Here is a 26,746-nt window from a genome sequence, read left to right as displayed (position 1 = left end):
TTCAGGAAGAGGAACAGGGAGGGAGAGAGAGGGAGGGGGAGAAAGGAAGGGCGGGGAGGGGGAGGGGAGGAGGCAGCGGCTTTACAGTCGGCTTGGGCTGCAAAAACAGAAAGAACAAGCGATTAAACAATGGAAATCTCTATTCTCACACCGCTGGGTCTGGTGGAGCACACCTGCAGTCCCAGCGCTTGGGAGACAGAGGCGGCGGAAAGAAAACGCTTGCTTCTGTGCGCTTCCTGCTGAAGTATCACCTGAAATCAAACCAAATAAACACAAAATAGCCATAGTGACTTCTCAGCAATCATAGAGAGGGAGGGATAAGGCCAACTTTAGCGATGTAACTACTGAAATCCAATGTAGGTGCCAGTGAGATGGTCCGGCAATAGACGCACTTGCTGCCAAGTCTGATGACTGGAGTTCAATCCTTGAACCCACATGGTAGAAGACAGAAGTGATCCCTGCCAACTGTTCTCTGACCTCCACCATTTGCTGTGGCATTCACCACACACACACACACACACACACACACACACACACACACACACACACAGGGAAAAAAATCCACTTTATTTTTCTAGCACTTGATAGGATAAGGAAAACTGGACCAGCAAACAGCAAACCAAAGTCACCCACTGACTCTCACGATCACTATACGAGGAAGATGGGTTTCTAAAGCCTAAAAAGAGGTCATTTTGGCTGGACGGTGGTGGTGCACGCCTTTAATCCCAGCACTTGGGAGGCAGAGGCAGGTGGATCTCTGTGAGTTCGAGGCCAGCCTGGTCTACCGAGCGAGATCCAGGAAAGGTACAAAGCTACACAGAGAAACCCTGTCTCGAAAAACCAAAAAAAAAAAAAAAAAAAAAAAAAAAGAGGTCATTTTGAAGACTTGCATTCAGGGACATATGGGGTAACCTGGATGAGGTAGAGTGGGTGTGGGTGTAAGAACTGACAGCCATCCAGTGATGTGTCTTTGGTACCCACTGTGCACCAAAGCATCTCTCAGCTCTGGTTGGTGGACCCACCTGCATCAGCATCACCTAGAAAACATGTGGGGCACGCCACTCCACAGGACTCTTTCCAGACCAAATCCAGATGTTCAAGCAAGTAAGCCAGGGATCGGCAGCTGCATGTGCCCATCACAAATCACTGCCAGTGATTTTTTAACCCAGCAATCCTTGAGGACCATTGTCATGGGCAATGCCTAAACCTGCATGGAAATACAAAACCACAAGGAATTAATGCTGCAGGGAAGCAGCATGTGGTCACTGGTTAGCCTAACCCTTTTGCCCACAAGTGAGCAACTGACATGGAGGTGCATAACGTGGGTCACACACTGAGGGAAGCGCTGGGGACGGGGTCCAGGTCTCTTGTATGCCATTTGGTTCACTCTCTGGTGATATAAGGACTCTTGTGTCACCTTAAATATACCCAGGTGATGGGGCAGGAGCGATGATGGCTCAGGAGTTAAGAGCACTGGCTGTTCTTCCAGAGTTCCTGAGTTCAATTCCCAGCACCCACATCACAGCTCACAAACTGTCTATAACTCTAGTTTCAGGGGATGGATCTGACGTGCCCTTCTGGCCGCTGTAGGCTCTGTGTGCACATGGTGCCTGTATATACCTGCAAGCAAAACACCCATACACATAAAATAAAAGAAAAATAAAATCTAGGCAAACACACAGGGACTGACTCCCACAGCAAAGGCAGGTCTCACTTTTAACTGAAGATGTTGGGTTTTATTATTTTAAGGAAATATATATCTTTTCTCTTCCCCAAGTTTGGAAAAACAGTCATGCAGACATCCTGCAAAGTAGGACCCTGGGAAAAACTTACCATCTGGACCATGCGCTGGAAAAAACATAAAGGTCACCTGGGCTGTGCATGTGGCTTGTCAGGCTTCACTGGTTCCTGGAATTCTGTAGTCATTTCCCCAAATTAATTTTTAACTTATTTAGGCATGTCACTTAAAAATTTTATCTCACTAAGGAAAAAGGGAAGGGAGGAAGGAGGTGATGATTTAATCTTAAAGTATTAATAGCACATGGAATTCAGCATCTTTTACATGAGTCAGAATCAAGGAAAAGCCAGACATGGTGGCACAGCACCATAGTCCCAGCTACCCAGAAGACTGAGGCAGGAAAACCACAGGTTCAAGGCCATCCTGGACTACAGAGAGAATTCAAGGCCATCCCATGCTACAGAGAGAATTTAAGGACAGCCTGGGCTACAGAGAGAATTTAAGGACAGCCTGGGCTACAAAGAGAATTCAAGGCTAGCCTGGGCTACAGAACCAGTTGCTTTGTAGACCTCTCCACCTTAGCATCTCCTAGGATTTCAAACCTATCCTCCCAAAAGTCTACAGTAAAACTACAGCGAGAGGCTCCTCTCCATCCACATCTTATTTGTTAATGGGATCTCTAATTTTTATTCATTTATTTTTGTGTGTATAGGTGTTTTCCCCCCTGCATGTGTATTATGTGTATCATGTGTATGCAGTACCCATGGGGGCCAGAAGGGGGCGGCAGATCCCCTGAAATGAGTTACAGATAGTTTTAGTGCTATCGTGTGGGTTCTGGGAACTGAACCTAGGTCCTCTGGAAGAGCAGCCAGTGCTCTTAACCTGTGAGCCATCTCTCTAGCTCCACAATGAAACCTTTCAACCTATGATAAAAGTATCTTCAGCAGAAAGTGTCTAGTGGGTGTTAGCGAATGCCTTCTCAGGTAAGTGAGCAAGTGAGTGTCTGAGGCTCACAGGGGTCCCAGTGCCTCCCAGGTCTGCAAGGCAGGGTGGGGTTGACTCAGTGACTCATATTGCAGCTGGTCCCCTGAGGCTGGAATGCCTGTACAAAGTGGACTCTCCTGGGGAGGCAGACCCTGGGATGGGAACATGTGCCCAGGGAAGCTATAAGGCTGCATTTTTAGGATGAGTCTGTGTTATGGGAGGGAAGGGAACAGGACAGAAAGAGGGAGAATCTGATAGCCAGCCCATGTTGGGTACCGAAGCTGGGTTGCCCACAGGCTTGTCCCCATGTTGATCTGTCATAAGATTTGAACTGCTTCAGAAAGGAGGCAGGATCCTGAGTGAGGCAGTATTCTTCAGACGAAGTTGTGTGCGTGCGTGCGTGCGTGCGTGCGTGTGTGTGTGTGTGTGTGTGTGTGTGTGTGTGTGCGCGCGCGCACCAGAGAGCACATGTGGAGGTCAGGAGACAACTTTTAGAAGTAATTTCTCTCCTTTTACCATATGAGGCCCAGGAATCAAACTTAGGTTGTTGGGCTTGGCAGCAAGCTCCTTTACCAGCTGTTTACAGCTCCATCTTTTGGAACCTTTTCTTCCTATGGTCTTGGGATTCGGTCCCTTAGGACTCTGGTGAGTCTCTTTGCCTGGAGAAAACTGAAGGGGATGTAATGGAGGCTCAAGGCCCCTGCTGTTGCAATGCTCTTAACTCCTTGTTCCTGTCCCACCTACCGAGAGCCCCAGCTGGCACCTCTGCTGCTTCAACAGGCTTACCCAGGGACAGCCCAGACCCCTTCCCCCCTTCACTCCCCCCTCCCCAAGTGATGCAACTCCGTGCCTGTGTTTGCTTCTTGTGCCATAGGTGTTACACTGTCCTAACTCAGTTTCTGTTTCTGTGATAAAAAGTTTCTGGCCAAAAGTGACCTGGGGCGGGGTTGGGAAGGGTTAATTTGACTCACACATCAGAATCCATCCTGGAAGGAAGTCATCCCAGGAATTCAAAGCAGAAATCAGGGGGCAGGAACTGAAGCAGATGCTGTGGTGGTTTGCATAGGTGTGGCCCCCATAGACTCAGGTGTTTGAATGCTTGGCCCAAAGGGAGTGGCACTGTTAGAAAGTGCGGCCTTGTTGGAGGTAGTGTGTCACTAAGGGCAGAATTTGAGGTCTCAGATGCTCAAGTCTGGCCACTGTGGGACACAGTCTCTTTTGGGATTCAGATGTAGAACTCTGTGGATTCAGAGGTGAAACTCTCAGCTCCTTCTCCAGCACCATGTCTGCCTGCATGCTGCCACACTTCTCGTCATGACTATAATGACTAAACTTCCAAAACTGTAAGCCAGCCCCAGTTAAATGTTTTCCTTTATGAGAGTTGCCGTGGTCATGGTGTCTCTTCACAGCAAAAGAAACCCTAAGACAGATGCTGCTAAGTAGCTTGCTCCTCGCTGCTTGTTCAGTTTGCTTTCTTATACCAACCACCTGCCCAGGGATGGCAGTATACACAGTGGACTGGGCTCTCCCCCAATCAATCCACTTATCCAGAAAATGCCTTCCATACTTGCCAAGGCCAATTTGATGGAGGCGTTTTCTCAATTGAGGGTCCTCTTCCCAGATAGCTCTAGCTTGCATCAAGTTGACAGAACCCCAAGCAGAACATGAACTTACCCATGTACTGTCCATTGGCAAAGACTGGCGATTGGAGATGCCCCCGTGCCTCAGTTGGATGCCAAACACATTGCTTCTTGCCTCTACTTATAACAGCAACTTGATCCCTTTCTGCTGACTAGGGTCTGTTGCCTCTGTCAAAAAGTGATCGTGTTTTTGTGTCTGGGGTCTTGGCATAAGGAACCCATGCTGTCCTGGTGGCAGAGTGCTGAAAGTTTGCCCGGTCTCTTTTATCATGTCCACCAGTAGATACAGATCTACATTCTAGACCCTGCTCACCCAGAGAGCTCAGATGGCAGGGATCTGAGGCGAGTGAGGGTGCCCCAGCTCCTACACCTGCCCCTGGAACATGTATTCTTCCGAGAGCCACAGGATGTTCTGTTTGGACATGGAAACTGTGCCTTGCAGCATGTCCCCATCTATGTCAGGGGCGGCTCAGTCATGCTAGTAGTCGATGGTTCTACGGCTCTGCTCTCCCGGCAGTTTAGGAGGCTGGAGGCATGTGAGATGCCAGAGAGTCGCATCATGGCTCCTTTGCTGTCAATGGGGCTCTTAAATGTAACACAGGCTGATGGGTTGCCTGGGACAGGAGAACATGAAACAGACACTTGGGAGTCCAAGAGGAATGATGCCTGAGACCCCACAAGCGAGTAAGGACAACCTACCTCAGAATACAGCCCATCCTGTCAAAATCCATTGCTGGCACTTCTAACTTGGAAGGGGTACCATGCCACCACTCTACAAGAGGATGACAGGCTTCCATGAAGGAGGTGGCCTCACTGGGGCACAGTGTTGAATTGCATTGCTGATGTGGTTTCATATAGAGGACTATGGGGGTCCAGCTCCTCAATAGTCCCCTCCCAGGGTCTGGGAAGAATCTACAACCAGCTGATAATTAACCTTCGATGAAAAGAAATGAATCTATGTACACGAAACTCCTTAGTTCAGACACTTTATTATTCTGTGATAGTTCTCTCTCTACACAGCTTCTATTCTGCTCTCATAGCTCCTTTCTTGCCTGTTTTCTCTCTCTATTTATCTGCTGTCCCCTCTAGGTTCTATCTTAATTCCTTCATCTAGTTCTGCCCCTTCTATGTTCTCATCCATCTAGTTCTTTCCCCTATCAGCTCCTCTCCCATCTCCTTCTCCCTCATCTAGTTCTTCCCCATCTCAGTTTGTTCCTCTCAGGTTCTTACCCATCTAGTTCTTCCATTCTCTTTTCTCTTCTCCATCCTCCTGTGCCCTGGAAGTCCCGGTATAAATACACTTATAAGCAATATTCCCTTAGCAGTGTAAGCCAGGCTTCCAGGGTCTAACGGAGGGGTGATAAGAATCACATAGAGAGGCAATAACCGTTAATTATTATTTGCAACCCAAAGGGAAGTGACCAATGGGGAAATGAATTAATTAAAGGCTAAATTCAGGTAATATCTAAGAAGAGGGATCTTATGTACTCAATTATAATCTTAAATGTGATTGGTAGAAAATGTTAAGAATCTATAAGTTGCTAGGTCAATGGGAGAAAGTAAAACTGCCTTCTTTTTTCCTGTCTGTCCAAGCTATCTGCCGTTTATCTGCAGGGTGGGGGAAAGTGTGCTCAGTTGCTAGGCAACCTGTGTACAGCTAGATGCCTCTGGTGATAGTTAAAGGGAGATCTGGAACTGGAGGTAAGATTTGAGAAAGGAGGAAGTTAAGCTTAATTGGCACATCCCCCAGGCCTTCTCAAACAGGTAGTCTGGATGCTTAAGTCTGTTCTTAGAGAGTACAGAGGTATCTCTGATAAGGTACTTTCCTCTATCTGGGGATGGACCTGGCCGGATGCTGCCAATGATGATAATTACAGGGAGGCTTGAACTGGGGTTCTGGCTAAGCATAGCTGTCAACACAGAAAGTTATCTAAATATTCCTAGAAGTGGTTAGGTAAGGAGTTAGAGGTCTATAAAGTAAGGCTGTAAGAAAGGAGGGTCTGAGCTAAATTGTGTAAAGCTATTACTTAACGTCCACCTGACCTAGGCGATGTCTCCTTGTGGAATTTATCTTAAATCAGGAGATTTGTTACTGCTAGTCCTTGAGAGTGGCTAAGGAGATATCTGATTCCAGAGGAAGCCTTTCCTGAGGCTGTTCTCCAAATACCTGGAATGTGAGAGTGATCAGTCCACACTGTTAGCCCTTCTAGGGGAAAGTCTATTGGGAAAACTATGAAGGCACACATAATTTTCATAACAGAATACAGGGCTGATATATAACAAGCCAAATAACACCCAAAGTTCCTTGGAATTTGGCTTCCTCTGGAGGAATTCCCTGATCCCTCCAGGTAGTGGCTTTGCCGTAACCAGCTGAGTTCTTATGATACATTCCTGCGGCCCGAAGCAGTTTCATTCAGCCTGGTAGTACCTAAATATGGTGAGAGAAGGCTGCGTGGCAGGGCCCATGTGTGATGTCTGCTCCTGCCCTCTCTCGAGTTGAAATGGCAAATAGAATAAATACCTGCAAACCTAACTTACATAATCAAAATCCCTTGGTGTCTTCAAAACTCTCCAGGAGTGGTAACGGGTTCTGAGATCCACAGGTTTTGGAAACATGCCCAGTGTCTCTTGGTCGGGTCTTTCAGAACACTGCCACCACAGGATGGGGAAGGGGACTATTGGAACCCCTGAGTCCTGGATAAGGGATGCTCTGAAGGAATATCAGGAGCCACTGTCCTCGAAAGGGAGGATTGCCTTCAACCCAGGAAAGCACAAAACTGAAGAGTGTTGCCCACCATTATTGTCACCTAGTACAGTTAGAAGGGGCTCAGGGACCTTGTGGATGGAGGAGGGATTAGAGAGGCAGGGGCCTGAGGAGAGAGTCTAGCAACTTCTGAGATCCTTTAACTCCCTGAGACTAACTATGGCGTTCACATTTGTTCAGGTGTGGGAGTGGGTATAGGCATGTGGACATGAAGCAGGATGGTGACTGTGACCAGCAAGATGGCACTTTTGGAGCTCTCAAAGGGGTACAGAGAGAATCAGGCCAGCAACCAACCAGGGAGCTAACCAGCATAAACTGGCTGATCCAATCACTCCACAACTTTCTCCCTCCTCACCATGCCCCAGCACAAGCCAGGCACAGGGTGATTCATCAAAAAGTCCAAAGGTGGCAGCTGGGAAGCCCAGTGTGGCTCTGAAGAGGAGGTCAGGCAGTTCACAGGTAAAAGACAAGGTTGGGTGCATTTTTAAATAGTACAAATCCACAGAACAGTGAGCCACAGTTACACGTTTAATAGCAGTCACATTTGCAAGTGACAACACATTGCCCTGTAGTTGAGCGGGAGAGATGTAAGGTAAGGGATGAACATGAAGGGACCCAGAGGAGAGCATGCTGATAGAACACTGTAGAGCTGGTTGGATGCCAAACAGCTATGGGCACACAGTGGTGAGAGGGGAAACAGCAGACATGCTTTTAACAAATAATTGCACTGTGGGTGCCCAGGGCAGAGACGGCTGAAGAGAGTTGGATCATTGTGCAGGGCCAGGACGGTTGAAATGAGTCTGCTGCTCACATCCGGACACAACCCCCTGGCTCCAGGGTGGCTGCGGCCAGAACTCTGAGCAAGCCCAGCATGACATGTGCACAGATGTCCTTCTCTCTCTTCAAGAGAAGCCCCGGTGACTCCCTGGTTCTAACTGCCTGCAGTGGAGATGTGTGAATTTGCCGAAGCCCCACAATGCATGACATTCTGCTCCGAAGCTTCATTGCCATTCAAAGGTGGACTGACTCAGGTTACCTGGCTAGGTTTACACTCCAGCCTAACCCAAGGGGCGTGGTGGTGGGAGTCACTTTCTCTGACTGGCATCACGTCTGAATTGTGTGTCTGTGTGGCTGCACAACTCAGAAGTACCTGAGCTTGCTAGGTTAGATGTCCAGTGGGATGAAGACAAGAGCCTCATTTGATCTGTTTTCACGGAACAAGGGCTTGCCCAAAGAGATGAAGAGATGTATACAAATATACATGTTCAGGTTAATAAAGTGAAAGCTAACTGGGAGACCAGAGCTTTTTATTACAGTGATAACTACTTAAAATACAGCCATCGAACTGGGATTTGCTTGATCTATTCATCTTGTATTCAAGTAGAAGGAAGGTCTTTAGAATAGATGGGTAGACATATTTTTATATCCAAGACCACATATATGTTTTCCAAGGTAATACAGGTTTTCAGTGTGTAGTACAGATGTCATAGCTAATAAGCTGGGGTTTGGGAAAATTGAAGCCAATAATACAATTATATGACATTAAGCCTGCTGGCAGTGAGCAGCTGTGGGAGGGACGGTAACGGAGCAAAGGAAAATGGAGGTTGTGAGGCATGCATGTATTAGAAAGGTTAGGCTTAAATCAGCGTGGTGCGTGGGAAGAAAATAGTTGTAGAAATCTAAACAGAGCCATTACAGCCAGCTAAAAGCCAATGAGCAGGGAGAGGCGAGCAGCAATCAATATGGCCACCGGCCTTGTCTTGCCTGCTTAGTTCTGTGCTTTCACATTGGCTCCATCCTCATTAACGCGTGGCAGAGCGCTGCCTGCATGGTTCCTTACAGCCTCAGAGAAGCAAAAGAACGCTGTCAGGGCCCCAAGGGAGCTTGTGGGCTGGGGCCCATTGTATCTGTGAGTTTTCCAGAGAGCCCACGGCTGCTTGTTCTGTCATTAAAATCTAGCTAAGGGAGTGTAGCTGCAGGTAAGAGGATGGCTAGACATCATTTAAGGCAGTGCGATTTAGAAGCCAAATTAGAGACCGGATGATGGATTTGAAGGGGAAGAAGGGAGCTGGTGGGTGACAGAGCAAAGTGCTGGGTCTGAACACAGACTCACAGACACAGAAAGACGCCCTGAAGACAGACTTAGTCACAGGCTGGAGTCTGGATGGAGGGGAGAGAGGCCAGAGTCCCGATGGTGCTAAGACATGTCAGCCAAAGTCCCAAATCAAAGGCAGAAGGGGCCTGAGTGTTGACGGTGAGGTTCAGATGTAAGACACAAATGGAAGAATCCGCAGAACTCGGTGGCAGATTGGCGGTGGAGGGCAGAAAAGGCGCAGACAGCCTCAGGCCTGGGGTCAGCCAGCAAATAAATTCTCAACAGGAACAGATGCAAATTTTGAAGAGACCACCATGAATGATGAGAAGGTGTCCCTTGAATGACATCTGGCAGACATTTTGTTGTGGACCCTAGGGATAGTTCAGAGCTGAATGGCCAACCTGGGGATCCTTTGCACCAGGGCCACTGTGATGGGATACTGAGAGTGGGTACATTCCCTTCAGGGAGCAAGCTTGGAGAGGAGATGGCTGAGGAGGACATTTGAGGGCCGACAGCGGGTCACCAGAAGATAGAATAAGAATTTTTGAAAAGAGATGGTGAGAGCAGAGCGTGTGCTGGGGTAGTGGGCACCGAAGGCTGAGGCAGGAGTGTCGCAAGGAGGGATTTAGCTGCAGAGAAGTTCAAGAGAGCCAGGGCAAAACACTACACAGGATTATTTGCTCTGTTTTACTACTTTTTAAATGTAGACTTAAGGGCTGGAGATGGCTTAGTGGTTAGGCGCACGGGCTCTTCTTGCAGAGGACCCGATTTCGGTTCCCAGCACCCACATGGTGGCTCACAACTGCCTTGAACAACAGGGGATCTAACGCCCTCTTCTGGCTTCTGCAGGCACCAAGGCAACACACATGGTGCAAGACATACATGCAGGCAAAACACTCATACATGCAAAATAAAAATAAACAGATCTATAAAAGTAGACTTTGAGAAGAGTCTGAGATTTACAGTGAGTTGAGAAATAGATTTTCCATTTGTCTCCTGTCCCCGTGAGTGTGTGGCCTCCTCCATTACCTATATCCCCCCGCCCCTCAGAGCGGCACACCCAGGAGAGTAATTTGCACTGACATTATCAGCATTCAAAGTCCATGTTTTTGTTTGTTTGTTTGTTTGTTTTTCGAGACAGGGTTTCTCTGCATAGTTTTGGTGCCTGTCTTGGATCTTCCTCTGTAGCCCAGGCTGGTCTCAAACTCACAGAGATCCGCTTGGCTCTGCCTCCCGAGTGCTGGGATTAAAAGCGTGTGCCACCACCGCCCTGCCAAAGTCCATGTTTTACACTGGCACTCACTCTTGGAGTGACATGTTGTATGGCTTTTGACAAGTGTCCAAGGACATGTGCCCACAATTACTCTGTCACATGCAATAGCTAGGCTGCCCTCAGAGCCCCCCATGCTCTCTCTCTCTCTCTTTTTTTTAAGATTTATTTATTGTGTATTATGTATATAGTGTTCTGCCTATGTGCCAGATCTCATTACAGATGGTTGTGAGCCACCATGTGGTTGCTGAGAATTGAACTCAGGACCTCTGGAAGAGCAACCAGTGCTCTTAACTGCTGAGCCATCTCTCCAGCCCCACCATGCTCTCTTGTTCATCCCTACCCCGGGTCCCTGACAAACGCTCACCTTACTGTCCATGTAGTCTTGCCCTTTCCTGAATCCCCCTGTGGCCAACCTTTGAGATTGCTTCTCTGTAACATGCACTAAGGTCCTGCACGTCCTCTCTTGTTGGTTTTTGACCCTTGCTCTTTAGTACTATACTTTCACTGCCTGGATGTATCACGGGTTACGGACCCAGTCACTGTCTGAAAAATGCTGTGGTAGTAACTAGCCAATCAATCGTCTTCTCTACTATCACCTTTGTATATCCATTCATCAATGGATATTTGAATTGTTCCACATTTTAGCTTTTTTGTTTTGTTTTGTTTTTTTGAGACAGGGTTTCTCTGTAGCTTTGGAGCCTGTCCTGGACTAGCTCTGTAGACCAGGCTGGTCTTGAACTCACAGAGTTCCACCTGCCTCTGCCTCCCGAGTGCTGGGATTACAGGCGTGTGCCACCACTGCCCGGCCATTTTAGCTATTATTGGTAATACTACTTTAATCATCATGTGAGGATACCTTGGAGACTCTCAGTTCTTTTGCATGTGCTGGATCACATGGTATTCTGTGTGAAGGGTTTTATGTGGACATAGGGTTTTTTTTTTTAATTTAATTTAATTTTTTTTTTTTTTTTTGAGCTGAGGATCAAACCCCGGGCCATGCGCTTGCTAGGCAAGCACTCTACTGCTGAGCTAAATCCCCAACCCCCGTGGACACAGTTTAATGGCCTCTCACTCACATGGTTAAGAGTACAGTTAGCAGAAAACAGCTTCCAAACTTTTCTCCACAGTGGCCACACCAACATTTTGCTCTGTCACCAGAAGTTAATGAGGGTTGCTGCTTTCCACACACTGACTAGCTCTTGCATTTGGATGTGTGTGTGAGTACGGCTTTGCTTCATTGAGTACTACACCACACTCATTATTTACAGTCACTAGACAATTCCCAAGACCACCAAGAGCGGAGCTCCTTAGAAAGTTACCCTAAAGCTATTGATAGAAACTGTCGCTTCACTTTTATTAATACAATAAGAAGTCTGTGGCTCCTTGGCCACTATCTGTGAGAGTTCATTTGATAAGCAAATCTGAAGAAATACTAAAAATATTAGAACAGTATTTCCATATCTAGCCATATTTTCCTGGTTTTCTCTGTGGTCAATAATTGGGCATTTTCTATTTATTGGGGATCTAAAATGGCTCAAAACTGTGAGGAAACAGAGAGTCACATCCACATGGAGGTCATAGCCTCTAGGTTGAAGAAGAAACATTCTTCCCAGCAAAGCCATGGGTCATGAGTGCCTCCAAAGTGATCAGCAGGAAACCAACTCAACCATAGACTTGCACACTGGATCCATGTCCCAAGACATGACAGTTTGCCACTCAACAGTTTCACAAGATACCCTATACTTTGCTTGTTTGTGGAAGTGCACCTCTCGGATCATATAGAAGCAGCATGCCCTGGACTATCAGAGTCACCCCACTGCCTTCCTGGATGACTCCAGCCTGAGACAGTGGGATGGGGTGTAGTTCTGCAGGAAACTGTCCACTGTAAAATATTTTACATTCAAAAAACATACACTGGTTTTTACCCTCTATGTATGACAACAGAAGTCCTTTGACCTGGAAAGGGCTCCTGGGTATAACTACTTTGATCTCCAGGCAATGGGAAGGGGGGGGGCGTTTCAGAGAATGAAAAGGGGCTCCATGGGGTCCCAATAGTGAGGTTCTCACAGTTGAAAAGATCCCATAATGAGAGTGATTCTTGGCAGCTTCATTCATAATGTGGTCAAAAGCAAGGGCCACGTAATCCCCAAACTGCATTTTGGAGGTTGCAGGAACCCCTTGTTCTCATCTTTTCCATCGTTTGTCTCATAAGCTAAGATTTGCACCAAAGCCTACATCAACAACAGCGACACTGAATACTACAGTGAATAACACAGTTGGAGCTTTGACCAATGAGCTATCCAAGGCCCTTGCTTCTGACCGAAAGAAGTTTATTTTCTGAGTTTACTCATTCTGCAGGGGCTTTGGGTCTAGCTGGAAAGCGAGTGATACACTGGCCTACTCTGCGCTGGGTCCTGGGGTGCAGGAAGTCACGAGTCAGGTCAGTCTGCTTTTGCCCTGCTCCCACAGCTCACAGCCTCAGTGAGTTCACTGCCACAGACTCTTGTGTTTGGATGTTTGGACAGATGGGTAATGGTCTCTAATGGTTTCAAAGACTTTTATGTGTATGTCTGTGTGCGAGTATGTGTATGTGTGCTCTGGTGCCCTTGGGGCCCAGCAGAGGGTATGGAACCCACGCCTCCCCGGAGCTGGAGTTACAGGCTGCTGTGAGTTACCAGATGTAGCTGGCAACCCAGCTTGGATCCTCCAGAAGAGCAGCAAGTGGTCACTATTGAGCCCTCTCGCCCACTCCTTCTTACTGTCTTATTTAACAGTTCTTTAATGGCGTATTCAGCCAAGATGGAAAGACAGGAAAATGAAGGAAACATGGGAAAGAAAAAGAGGCCAAGAGGCTCTCCCTGGTTTATGCTTCTTACTGGCTGAAAGTCGAGAATTTTGACACAGATGACCAAACCTGTATACAACTGTCTGGTGGAGACTGTGGTCCCTCTTCTGAGAGGCATCTTAAATAAGAGTATTAAAACACCTGGTGAATTGTGCTGAGGATTTGACCTTCGGTTTTAACCCCATGAGCACTGTCTCACTTATAAACCCGAACATTGCACATTATAATCCCACTGTACAATTTTGCTTACAAAAGGAAATTCTTTAATATGAGAGAAATAAGCAACTAGCTCATTTTTTACTTAATTTTAAAACTTCACTTACTTCCAGGTAGTTATAAATTTACCCTTTAAACAATGTCTGTGCAAAACCCACAGACTCACATGTATGGCTGCCGTTAAGTCACGGCCATTGCCTTAATAACGTGCATTATTGCTTCTTAGGGGTCCCTGGCAGTGGGATCAGGACCCACCCCCCTCTGCCCGGGAGCCCAGTGCCTGTGGTAGGACACCTTGCACAGGCCTGGTTCAGGGGGAGGGGCTTGAACCGGTGATTCCTCATGGGAGTCCTTGACTTGGAAGAGGTGGGAATGGGGGGCAGGGGGCTTGGGAGGTAGGAGGGGAGTGGCACCTGTGGCTGGTATGTAAAATGAACAGCAAATTTCTTCCTTTTTTTTTTTTTGGTTTTTTGAGACAGGGTTTCTCTGTAGCTTTGGAGCCTGTCCTGGAACTCGCTTTGTAGACCAGGCTGGCCCCGAACTCACAGAGATGCACCTGCCTCTGCCTCCCAAGTGCTGGATTAAAGGCGTGCGCCACCACCGCCCAGCTCAAATTTCTTAATAATAAAAAAAAGAGGGGCTGGAGAGATGGCTCAGAGGTTAAGAGCACCAACTGCTCTTCCAGAGGTCCTGAGTTCAATTCCCAGCAACCACTTGGTGGCTCACAACTATCTGCAATGAGATCTGGTGCCCTCTTCTGTATACATAGTAAATAAATAAATCTTTTTAAAAAGAAAGAAAAAATAACAAGTATTATTCTGTCTGTGTGTATCTTCATTTTGCTAATAAATACTAACGGGGGCTTCATATTTTGTCGTCCTTTCTGGGGCACAAGTGAAGATCTGGGCTGTATGGCTGGCACTGTTGAGTGGCAGCTCCTGGCAACACTGGCGATATGATGGGTATCTTCCCACGTGTTTCGCTTACTTTTAAAAATGGTTTATTTTATGTGTGCCTGTCCGTCTGTATGTATACTGTGTGCATGCAGTACCTGTGGAGACCAGAAGAGGGCATTGTATCCCACCCCCCAGCACTGGAGTTACAGTTGTTGTGAACTACTGATGTGGGTGCTGGGAATCGAACCTGGATCCTCTGCAACAGCAGCCACTGATCGTAACTGCTGAGCCATCTATCCTGCACTCTGGCGCTTGTTTTCTATCTTTACTTTGGTAAAGTGTGTCTGTTCAGTCGATTTGTTTTTTATCGTTGAATTTTGAAAAGTCCTTATAGTTTGGTTAATCGTCCTTCACCAGGCACTGAGATATGCAAATACTGTCTCTAAGTTTGTGGTGTGTCTTCTCCTCTGTCAACAATGCCTTTCACAGAACAAAAGTTTCTAATTCTCCTGCAATCTGGTTTGCTAACTATGTCTTCTAGGGAACTTGCCTTTAGCGCTGTGCCTGGCCAGCCATTGCCAAGCCCACAGTCACCTAGATCTTTTCCCCTGTGGTATCTGCTGCGAGTTTTATAGTTTTGTACTTGACATTTATGTCTGTGGTCTGTTTTTAATTAATTACTGAAAAGGGCATCAGATCTGTGTGTAGATTTAATTACCTTTGCACCACCAGTTCTAACCCTAACAACAGACCAGTAGCTTACAAGATGTTCTCTTCCCAATCTCTGCTTCCTCCTCCTCCTCCTCCTCCTCCTCCTCCTCCTCCTCTTCCTCCTCCTTCTCCTCCTCCTCCTCCTCCTCCTCCTTCTTCTTCTTCTTCTCTCTCTCGCTCTCGCTCTCGCTCTCGCTCTCTCTCTCTGTCTTCCTCCCTCCCTCTCTTCCTCCCTCCCTCTAACACTCAGTTTTCCCCAGTTCATCAAGAAGATTATGTAGGAACACTTGGAGGCCATTTCTCCAATAAAATAAACTTTGGATAATATTTAATGGTATCCAGTGTTAAGCATTGCAATTCTAAAATTTGGGGCTGGAGAGATGGCTCAGTGGTTAGGAGTGCTTCCTGTTCCTCTAGAGGATCCAGACTCAGTTCCCAGCACCCATGTTGGATGGCTCACAACCTCCTATAACTCCAGCTCCAGGGGGATATGAAGCTCTCTTCTGGCGCGCGCGCGCGCGCGCGCGCACACACACACACACACACACACACACACACACACAATAAAAAAAAAACACTTTAAAATTTAAATGTGTAGTGTTTGTGTTATACACTTGGATATGGCTGACATGTTTTGAAATATGGACAATTACTCTATGAGAAGTGTAGATGCAGGACACTGAGCTGTGACTGGAGCACACACCTCCTCTCCTGTGTACAGCTTGTCCCTTGTCCCTGTTCTTCTCTTACTGTGCGCTGCCATCTTGGTGACAGTGCTTATATTCCCCCTGTCCTATCAGGTGGGAGGTTTGTCTAACATACCTTCCTCTTTTATGGGTCTCTGCACCTGCCTACTAAATACTAAGCGCCCCTCAGTCCTTATGGCTTATTGGTATCACATCCCTTCCTCCAAAGCTTAGCTATCCGTGTGGAAGAGGAGCTGGATGGTGGACAGCTCTGAGGAAGCAGCGTCTTCCAGACACAGCAGGGCTGATGCACATAGGAACTCCCAGGGACCGTGACAGCAACCATAAGAGCTGCACAATGCAAGCCAGACAAGGGGCTCCAAGTCCCACTCCTAGCCTAGAAGCTACCTGCAGATGATAACTTCTGGGAGACGGGAGATCAGTTTTCTCCAACAGAGTAACAACAGGTATATCAACAACACTTCAGGAGTGCCCAGGAGTAGTTGGCCAACTTCATGGTGTGTGTGTGTATGTGTGTGTGTGTGTGTGTGTGTGTGTGTGTGTGTGTGTGTTGGTTTCCAGGAGTGCCCAGGGGTAATTGACCAACACAAGCAGACTTCATGGTTTGTGTGAATTCTACATAAGCATCTGGGGAGAAGACATTGTAGGCCAAATAATTACAACTTATTTCTAGATAAACAATTACAACCCCCCCCCCCCAGTTCTATTTCAAAGGGAATAAATGGATTGTGGCTCACTGGGACAGTGAACAGAATACAAGGCAGAGAGCTGTGTTCTGAATCCTGTTGAGATAAATAACACCACCCGTGCTGTTGGTAAATGAGATCGAGCAGTGTAGAATATTGGTGAAATTATTAAGGCCACTTTACGTAGTTAAAAGGGAGGTTTATTTTGTGGGGTAACTTACAAGTGAAGGGGTAGGTTGCAGGGTCTGGAAAAGGTATAGGGCAGTCCGGCGGTGTTCTCTGGAGAACTCTGCTCGGTTTACCTCCAGCATCCAGGGTCCCGGAACCAAGAGAGAGAGCTCCTCTTGATCCTCGGTCTTCCACTCCCTCTTCTGCCCCGCCTTGTGGGCGTGATCATTACCGAAGCCTCAATGGGGGTTGGAACTTCCAGGCCAATGCTGGGATGGCTATCCACTACAGTGGAAAGGGCTTTAGGGAAGACAGTCTATTCCTACACAGAGCCTTTAACAACTAACTCTTTGAAATGAAAATTCTCGTCAGCCACCAATCACTACACACCCACCACATCCACACCCTAAAAGGTCATCCCCACCAATTCCCATCCACATCCCAAAAGGTCATTCCTGTCAATCCCTATCCCCCACCTAAGAGGGTCATCCCCACCAACTCGCATTCACACTCCAAAAGGTTATCCCCACCAATCCCTATCCCCTAAAGAAGGACATCTCCACCAATCCCTACTCCCCCAAGAGGGTCATCCCCACCAATCCCTACCTCCAAGAGGGTCATTCCTAACAATCCCTACCACCCAAGAGGATCATCTCCACAAATCCCTACCCCCCAAGAGAGTCATCCCCACCATTCCCTGTAGCATGAATCTTAAAAGTTCTTATTAATAAAATCAAACCTGAGGCCAGTTATTGGGGTGAATGCTGGACGATCAGAGAAGCAGAACAAGCCACAGCTACCTCACCTCACCAGTTCCTCAGCTGATTCTGTTTCCTCAGGCTGGAAGCCTTTGTGTCCTCATCCAAATGAATCTCAGCTGAACTGCTGCTCCAAAGCCTAAAAGCTTAACCAGCCAAATGCTTCTAGTTCCTGGTTTTCACACCTTATATACCTTTCTGCTTTCTGACATCACTTCCTGAGATTAAAGGCTCACTTCCTGGGATTAAAGGTGTGAGTCACCATGCCTGGCTGTTTCCAGTGTAGCTTTAAACTTACAGAGATCCAGATGGATCTCTGCCTCCCAAGTGATAGGATTAAAGGCATGTGCTATCACTGCCTATCCTCTATATTGTGGCTGTTCTGTTGTCTGACCCCAGATAAGTTTACTAGGGTGCACAATATTTTGGGGAACACAATACCACCACAATTCCCTAGCCCAAAGAAGGACATCCCCACCAATCCCTACCCCCAAGGGGATCTTCATGTAGTTTCCCACATGAGGAGATCGTTTCTTTTTATTCTTTGGAAATGAATCTTTTCTGCCTATGACACCAGAGAGAATTTGATTCAGAAGATTAAAAATGTGTTCTTGGCCACTGTAATTATAAGATCAAAGCTGCTGGGCCTCATTTAATCAAGTCACTTAGAGAACTAAGTACATTTGTCCTGATGCTTAGTGAGTTTCTGAGTGCATGTCAAGAGTCCAGATCTCAGAACGAAGCCTGCCATGTGCTCGCTTTTGCTAGCCATGCACAGCACATGCAGTCTGGCCACTGTGGAAGCACAATGACACTTACCTCCAGAGCCAGGGACTGGCCAATGTCAAGAGACATCCAGCCTAACCTATTTAAGTGGTGCAAATATAAAACGTTCAAATTGGGGCTTTTGATTTTGTTGTGTTTTCTTTTCCCCATGCTTGATTGTATTTATGTTTCATTTTTCTGTCAGGCAAAACCAGAAACATCTTTTGATGTCTGAGTACATAAATTCACCAAGAGATAGATGTATCCCACATGTGTTCGAAAGCAGAGAAAATGCTAACAAAATTGAGAATGTTACCTAGAGTGGTAACAGTAAAAATAATTAATTTTTCATATTTATTTATTTTATGTGTATGAATATTTTGCCTGCATGTGTGTATGTGCACCATGTATGTGCCTGGTGCCCCTGGAGACCAGAAAAAAAAGGGGGGATGGGTTTCTTAGAAATGGAGTTGCAGGTGGTTGTGACCAACACCTGTATGCTGGTTATTAAATTTGGGTTCTCTGTGAGAGCGACAAGTGCTCTTAACTGCTGAGCCATCGCTCCAGCACCAATAATTTATAATCGATTCAATTGCTTTTGATCAGTGGGGCTTCCTACCTAGTTTATAAAGCACCCAGGCTCCTGGGATGGCCAGGTCTGTGTGTCAGTTGTGAAGGTTTGTTTTGTTTTTTTGATTTTTGGAAACTAGCATTTTAATCAATGACCTTTGGGTGCTGCAGACTGTCACCCACAATGTGTGGTGGCCCATCCCATCATCTCATAGACTTCACAAACAAGAGGGCATTCTTTGGTAGACTAGACATATGTACATATATAATATACACACATGTATGTTTTATATGCTTTCTGTCATTGCTGCTTCTCTGGAGAACCCTGGCTGAGATTTTCCTTTCCTTCAATTTACATTTATTTTCTGAGTTTCTGTGCTTATAGGGTGAATAAATGCTTTTTTTTTTTTTTAGATTTACTGGAAAACAAGATTGACAATTTATTCTATACAACCAACTATAAAGACGTCTGTCATCCATCCTACTAGGTCAATCAGTCAGGCTTCTAGCAAAAAAAGAGAATTCTACTCAGCAGAGCTGAACTGCTGAGTCTAATCAAGAGGTTATTCACATGTAGGCAGAACTGAGGGGACTGATCAGGAAGAGCCTCGAGGAAACAGCCCTGGGAGATGTGGTGGTTGGGATGAGAATGTCTCCCACAGTCACATGTTTGAATACTTGGTCCCTGATAGGTGGCGGTGTTTGGGTAAGATTAGGAGGTGTGGCCTTGCTGGAGGAAGTACGTCACGGGGTGGGGGTAGGCTTTGAGGTTCCAAAGCTACAGATCACTCACAGTTCATTTTCTGGTTCCTGCTTGGGGGTTCAAGATGTGTAAAGTAGGCTTCTGCCGCAGCCGCCGTGTCTGCTGCCATGCTACCCCACCAAGATGGACTCTGATCCCTCTGGAACCATCAACCCTACAAACCCTCTTTCTGTAAGGTGCCGTGGTCTCCGTGTTTTATCACAGCAACAGAAAAGTAACCAATACAGAGGATGATGTCAAGCCTGCAGAGAAAAAAAGACATTTTCCTGCTAGACTAGTAGAACTGGAATCCTAGAGGGACCATCTGATAGGAGCTGTGTGACAGGAAGAGGTAGCCACGGCCAGACAGTGCCTGACCGGGAGCAGTGGAAGAAACTGGCTTCATTCTCTTGACCCACAACCCTCTGGTCTGCCGGGTCTTCCATTGCGCAAATCCAACCATAGCTTGAAGGTGTGTGTGGTCCTGAGACCCCAGTCTCCTGGGTACACATCAAGACCGATGGACTGGCCCCAAGGAAGCAAACAAAATGGCAGACGCAGGAAGAAAGTCGAAGTGTCTGGCTAAACATGAGAGAATACTCCCCTTTCTCGGGCCACACACCTGCCAGGCTTAGCAGCTGTGTGCACCAAAACTGTATTGCTTGAATGTAGAGGACCCAAACCCTGCCCCCGACTATTCCACCTTTACCCCCAAAGTCCATTAGCCTGGCTCAAGTGGGGTGTTTCTTTTCTTCTTGCAATAACAAGGACTAGATAGGAAGAAAAGGTTAGTGTTGACTCACAATTTTGGTCCAGCCTGGTGGGTAAGGCTGACAGGCAGGAATGTGATGCAGCGGGTTACATTGCATCCTTGGACAGGAAGTAGAGAGAGGAAGGCTGGTGCTCAGCTCATTTTGTCCTTTTAATTCAGTCCACAGGACAGTGCTGACCACACTCATGGCCTATTGCCCCTCTTCAGTCCATCCCTGGAAACACTTTCTCAGACCCACCAAGAGGCTTCCCAGGAGATCCTGAATCTAGCCAACTTGACAAAGAGGATTCATCATTAGAGGTGGGGTCCCTCCTGCTTCCCAGCCTTGTAACAGCAATAGCATCTCCGACATCACTTGCAAGTTTTCTGACAAGCCCCTGGCTTAGCTCCCAGCTGCTGGAACCAGCCACTTACAAGCCTAGGCATGTAAACTGGTGAAATCTTTGATCTGTTATTTTGTTCTAAGATTGTGTGCAGACTACTTGCCACAAGTAGAGTTATTGGAGAGGGGAGAGCTTCATTTGAGAACATGCCTGGCTGTAGTTAAGCTCTTAGGACATTTTCTTAATTAGTGATTGGTGGAGGAGGGCCCAGCCCATTGTGGGTGGTGCCACCCCTGGACTGGTGGTCCTGGGTTCTATAAGAAAGCAGGTTGAGCAAACCATGAGGAGCAAGCCAATAAGCAACACCCCTTCATGGCTTCTGCATCAGCTCCTGCCTGCAGATTCCTGCCCTGTTTGTGTTCCTGTCCTGACTTCCTTCAGTGGTAAACAGTGATGTGGAAGTGTAAGACAAATAAACCCTTTCCTCCCCAAGTTGCTTTGGCCATGGTGTTTCATCACAGCAATAGTGAACCTAACTAAGACCTATGGTGACATGTGCATTCATGTTTGGAAAGAAAAATCTTTTTGTAATGACTGATTTTGAAGGGTAGAAATCTAAACTTAATCTAAAAATCCATATGAAGGTGGTGGGAGATTGGAGTTGGGGTGAATAGGAAAAGACACATTGTTCATGTGTATGAAATTGTCCAAGATAAAAGTGAAAAGATAGCCAGGTGGTGGTGGTGCACGCCTGTAATCCCAGCACTCGGGAGGCAGAGGCAGGCGGATCTCTGTGAGTTCGAGGCCAGCCTGGGCTACAGAGCTAGTCCAGGACAGGCTCCAAAGCTACAGAGAAACCCTGTCTCAAAAAACCAAACCAAACCAAAACAAAACAAAACACAAGTGAAAAGATAAACAAACCCCATAGACAAAAGAAAAAACAACCGTGGATCATCTGTCCAGCATTCCGAGCCTTTCATTCGGGTTACTTCGAAAGGTACTGATGACCCTAGTGAAGCTCACCAGAGCACAAGAAGGAAAAAGAGGTGAAAGCATAAGTGAGACCAGGCGAGAGGAGGGAGGTGACCAGTGGGAATGGGAGAGAAGGAGAGGGAAACGGGTGTGGGAACATGGCCAAAAGGCACAGTGCGTGGGCATGAAAACATCCAAGCCCAGCAGAAGGTAGAATGGACAGACAGTGTCTTCCTTCACTCCCCAATGCTGTGATCGAGATCTCACCCAAAAGAGATGTGAGAGGACAGGGTTTATTGTTGGGACACAAAGGTTCTTGCACCCACAGAGCACTTGGGAACCAGGAATGTTAAACACACAAGGACCACTCCTCAATGGAGGAGATAAAACACCTGTTTATCAGCCCAGAAAACTGGGAGTGGATATTGCTAATGACCTGGTGACCTGCTATAGAGGTGGGCCTCACCTCTAATTCCCCAGAATGTCTATCCCGACTCTCCATCCCTAGACCGCTATATCTTTTGCTCCCAGTTAAGGGGGAATGTCACATATACTTAAAGGCCTGCTGACCTCTATGCCATCTCGGTCAGAGACCACACCGGATTCTAGGCCTTTTAGCTGTCGAATCCACCCTCAGGGTCACATGTACTTTGTAAAGGAGTTCCTAGTAGTCACACCTCAAGCTTTATTGTGTGCCTGGAATTGGATTGATTGCTGCCTGAAAACCTTCCCCAGGTTGTACTGTGTTTTTAACATGCCGACAGTGGACTGCCTGGCATCGGACTCCCCACAGTCTGATGCAGGTTGGCGAGGTCAATCTGAACTGAGTTTTCATTCTCATCTCTTCTCCAGTTCGATTCCCTGCCTGGACACTTGCAGGTCCCCTCAGTTTATTTCTGCTTATATGCTACGGTCTATCACTAAGGGAAGTCAGGGCAGGAATTCAAGGCAGCAACTGAAGCCCAGCTCGTGGAGGAACACTGCTTACTGGCTTGCTTCTCATGGCTTGCTCAGCTTGTTTTCTTAAACCCACCCAGGACCACCAGCCCAGGGACGGCACCACCCACAGTGAGCTGAGCCCACCCACATCAATCATCATTAACCAAGAAAATGTCCCACAGAATTGCCTACGGGCCGATCTTATGGAAGCATTTTCTCAATCAAGATTCCTCTTCCTGATCAACTCTAACTTACGTCAGGTTAACAAAAATTAACCAGGATAGGTGTTAATAAGAACATTTTAAAAGATTTAAAAAAATAAATAAACGAATCAATTATTTCCTAATATTTTAGGGGAGACATCTATGCAAAATCCTAAATGGAGTCCAAGCGGCAATCTTCACTTTATTTGGCAGAGGGGCCTGCCAGCTCAGCAGCGGCATGTTCATGGTGATCAGTGTCAAGGTCCTTGTCTGCTACTGTTGCCTTTAAACTGACATCAAAGTGAGAAGCAGTAAAGGTGCAGGGCAGGAGCAGGAGCCTGGGCACAGGGTTTAAGGAAGCACTCGATTTTTCAGGCCACACAAACGCAGACTCTGCATGGGGCACAGACACACCCTTAAATGTTAAACCTAATGGGCCATGGCTTGGTCCCTCCACCCCTGCAGGTTGCCAGTCCCTCTCATGAAGTACTGAGCTTGTTTAGAAGCCTGGGAGGACCCACTCCCTCTACACAGGCTTCACTATAATGGTGTCCTCTAGACATAAGAGGAACGTCTGTAAACAGTGGAAGGAACTTTGTGGAGTAGTCCTGGAAGATGAGACCCGGGCTGTTGCTAGATGGAGTGAGTGGAGCTGGGAGGAGTCAAGGTCGGGCCTGTCCCAAGTTGTCAAGCCTTTTACTGTCCCTGGACACCAAGCATTTAGCTTCGAACCAGGCCAACAACAGCAAGTATAAGGAAACATAAGTTAACAAAATAGTGATCACTTACAAAAAATGCTCCAGCATTCCTCCACATACCTGTTCCTTTGAGTAAAAGCATCTTGTTTTAAAAGGAATCACTCTGTTGAACTCATGGGACAGTAGGTGGTACAATGAAGCTGCTGGTTAAGTTTCAAGCTTTGTGATATGAATGATGTGTTGGGATCATGTCATAAAAGATCATCATCATCATCATCATCATCATTATTGTAAACAAGGAAAGCACTTTGATTCAGGAGGCTCTGTACTATTTGTGAGCCCAGGGTGAGAATCTTTTAGCCTAGCTCACTTTTTAGTGTGGGACTCAATGTGTAGAATAAAAAGAGGCCAAAAAGGCAGCAAGGAGTTTACATTAAACACACACAGAATGCATCTGTTTAATCTCAGCTGTCCCCTGAGTCACACAGTACAAAACTGCCCTGAAGCTGTTTGCAGAACATGTCTAGGAGAATGGCTAAAGTGTTGACTTTGGGACTTCAATTTTATTTTAATTTCTTCTAGATGCTTTAGATGCTTATAATACAGTAGTTAAATGTAAGTGTGTGTGTGTGTGTGTGTGTGTGTGTGTGTGTATGTATGTATGTATGTATGTATGTATGTATGTATGTGTTCTTAGCAGTCAGCAATAGATGGCTGAAGTCTACAAAATACTAAGAAAACACCTCCCCACCACCCAGACAGGGTTTCTCTGTGTATTCTTAACTGTCCTGGAATTCACTCTGGGCAGAGAAGGCTGGTCTCAAAATCAGAGATCCACCTGCCTCTGCCTCCTGAGTGCTGGGATTAAAGGGGTACACTACCACCACCTGGCTTAGGAAAATATGTTCACATAGTGAAACAAAGACCACAGTTAACACTGAACCTATTTTTCCCCTACAAATCTTGATTCTTAACAGTTTTCTATTGTGGAAAACAAAAGCACTGGAAATAATTTTAGAAGCATCAATTGGTCCCTGGAGAGATGGTTCAGCAGTTGAGAGCATTTATTGCCCTTGGCAGAGGACCTGGGTTCAGTTTTCAGCACCTATATGGTAGCTTACAACTACCTATAACCCCAGCTTCTGGGTGATCTGATGCCCTCTTCTGGCCTCCATGGGTACTGCACACACATGGTGCACACATACATACACATACACACACACAAACACACACACAGAGGCAAAATACTCATGCACATAAAATAAAATAAATCTTGTAAATAAATTTAAAGCAACAATAGACAATATACCATTTAAAATGTTCAGTGCAGTTTCTTTCTGTTTGGGGGGAGGGTAGCTGGGTGATGGTGGGAAATAGGCTGAATATCACTAATCAAAAAAAAAATCTACAGTCTGAACTGTTTTGAGTGGCAACATGACACCACGAGTGGGAAAGTCCACTTCACAAATCTTTGTTGAGTTACTCAGAATTAACCCACTATTGTAAAATGACCTTCACATTATATCTATCTTGTGTCTCTAAATGATTTTTGTGTTTAGTCTTGAGTTCCAACCCCAACTACCCTATTATATATGTGCAAATGTTTCCAAATCCCATTATACTCAAAGTCTGAAACATCAGTGAAAGTGTTCCATTAATTATAGAAATAAGAAATCTAGGTAGAAAATAACTTCCTGGGCTCACAAACAATTCATGTTTAGATAATTTAGTTGGTTGAAGTAGCTTTTTGTAAGAAAGTATTAGAAAAAGAGAAATTCAGTGCTATGTCTAAACTGTCCTGAGGAGCTATGTCACAGCAAAAGGTCTGGCTGTCCCTGCTGCTGCTGCCGTGGTCCACAGGAGACCAGGCACAGGGTGTCACTGTGGCCGTGGTCCACGGGAGACCAGGCACAGGGTGTCACTGTGGCCGTGGTCCACGGGAGCACAGGCACAGGGTGTCACTGTGGCCGTGGTCCACGGGAGACCAGGCACAGGGTGTCACTGTGGCTGTGGTCCACGGGAGCACAGGCACAGGGTGTCACTGTGGCCGTGGTCCACGGGAGACCAGGCACAGGGTGTCACTGTGGCCGTGGTCCACGAGAGCACAGGCACAGGGTGTCACTGTGGCCGTGGTCCACGAGAGCACAGGCACAGGGTGTCACTGTGACCGTGGTCCACGAGAGCACAGGCACAGGGTGTCACTGTGGCCGTGGTCCACGGGAGACCAGACACAGGGTGTCACTGTGGCAGTGGTCCACGGGAGAGCAGGCACTGGGTGTCACTGTGGCCGTGGTCCACGGGAGCACAGGCACAGGGTGTCACTGTGGCCGTGGTCCACGGGAGACCAGACACAGGGTGTCACTGTGGCAGTGGTCCACGGGAGAGCAGGCACTGGGTGTCACTGTGGCAGTGGTCCACGGGAGCACAGGCACAGGGTGTCACTGTGGCCATGGTCCACGGGAGACCAGGCACAGGGTGTCACTGTGGCCATGGTCCACGGGATGGGAGCACAGGCACAGGGTGTCACTGTGGCCGTGGTCCATGGGAGCACAGGCACAGGATGTCACCCTGTGCCAGGCATGTCCCCTGCCCTGTCATGATCGTGGGCATTGTAAGACACAGAGAGAAGCCTGGGCCGCAGAGGACTTGTCTATCGTTCCTAAGGAGGACAGAGAATCTTCTTTTCCTGAGGGGGTCAACTTCTCATGGGCACCTCTCTCCTTGGTGAAAGGTTGTTTCCAAAGACTGAATTATCACGTTCACTGATGACTTTAACTCTTGAGCCCTTGTTAAGTGACGGGAAGTGAGAGAGTCAGGAGACATCACCCCTAGGAGGTTGGAAGCATGCTTCAGGACAGTCCGTCTTCCCGAAAGTTACCTCCAACTCCCACCGTGTATACAGCCCTCAGGCCCTCGGGCGTAAATGAGTCAATGCAGTGGCCCGTGTCCATGTGTTGCTTGATTTATTGCTTGATTTTTCTTGCCGCTAGTAATGTCATTAAATGCCTCTGAACCATCTTGCTGACAAGGAAGACACAGTGACCCCAGCCTTAGTTCTTCAGATGTATCTTCAAGCAATACAAACAATTCCACAAGAAAGTGCTTACGTTACATACACTGATGGTAAGTGAAAGCAGTGGATGCTTCCTTCTTACCTGCTAGGCCACCCTAGAAGAAATTATATTAGCTGATTTAATTAAAGGGCAGCAACACACATAAAAACATATATCTTTGATTCTTGGCCAAGCTAATCAAATTTTTACAATCTGGAATTACTAAAT

The sequence above is a fragment of the Onychomys torridus genome, chromosome 22 (genome assembly GCF_903995425.1).
Source record: "Onychomys torridus chromosome 22, mOncTor1.1, whole genome shotgun sequence".
Lineage (NCBI taxonomy): Eukaryota > Metazoa > Chordata > Mammalia > Rodentia > Cricetidae > Onychomys > Onychomys torridus.
The sequence above is the reverse complement of the archived record's forward strand: the minus strand, read 5'-3'. Positions refer to the sequence as shown.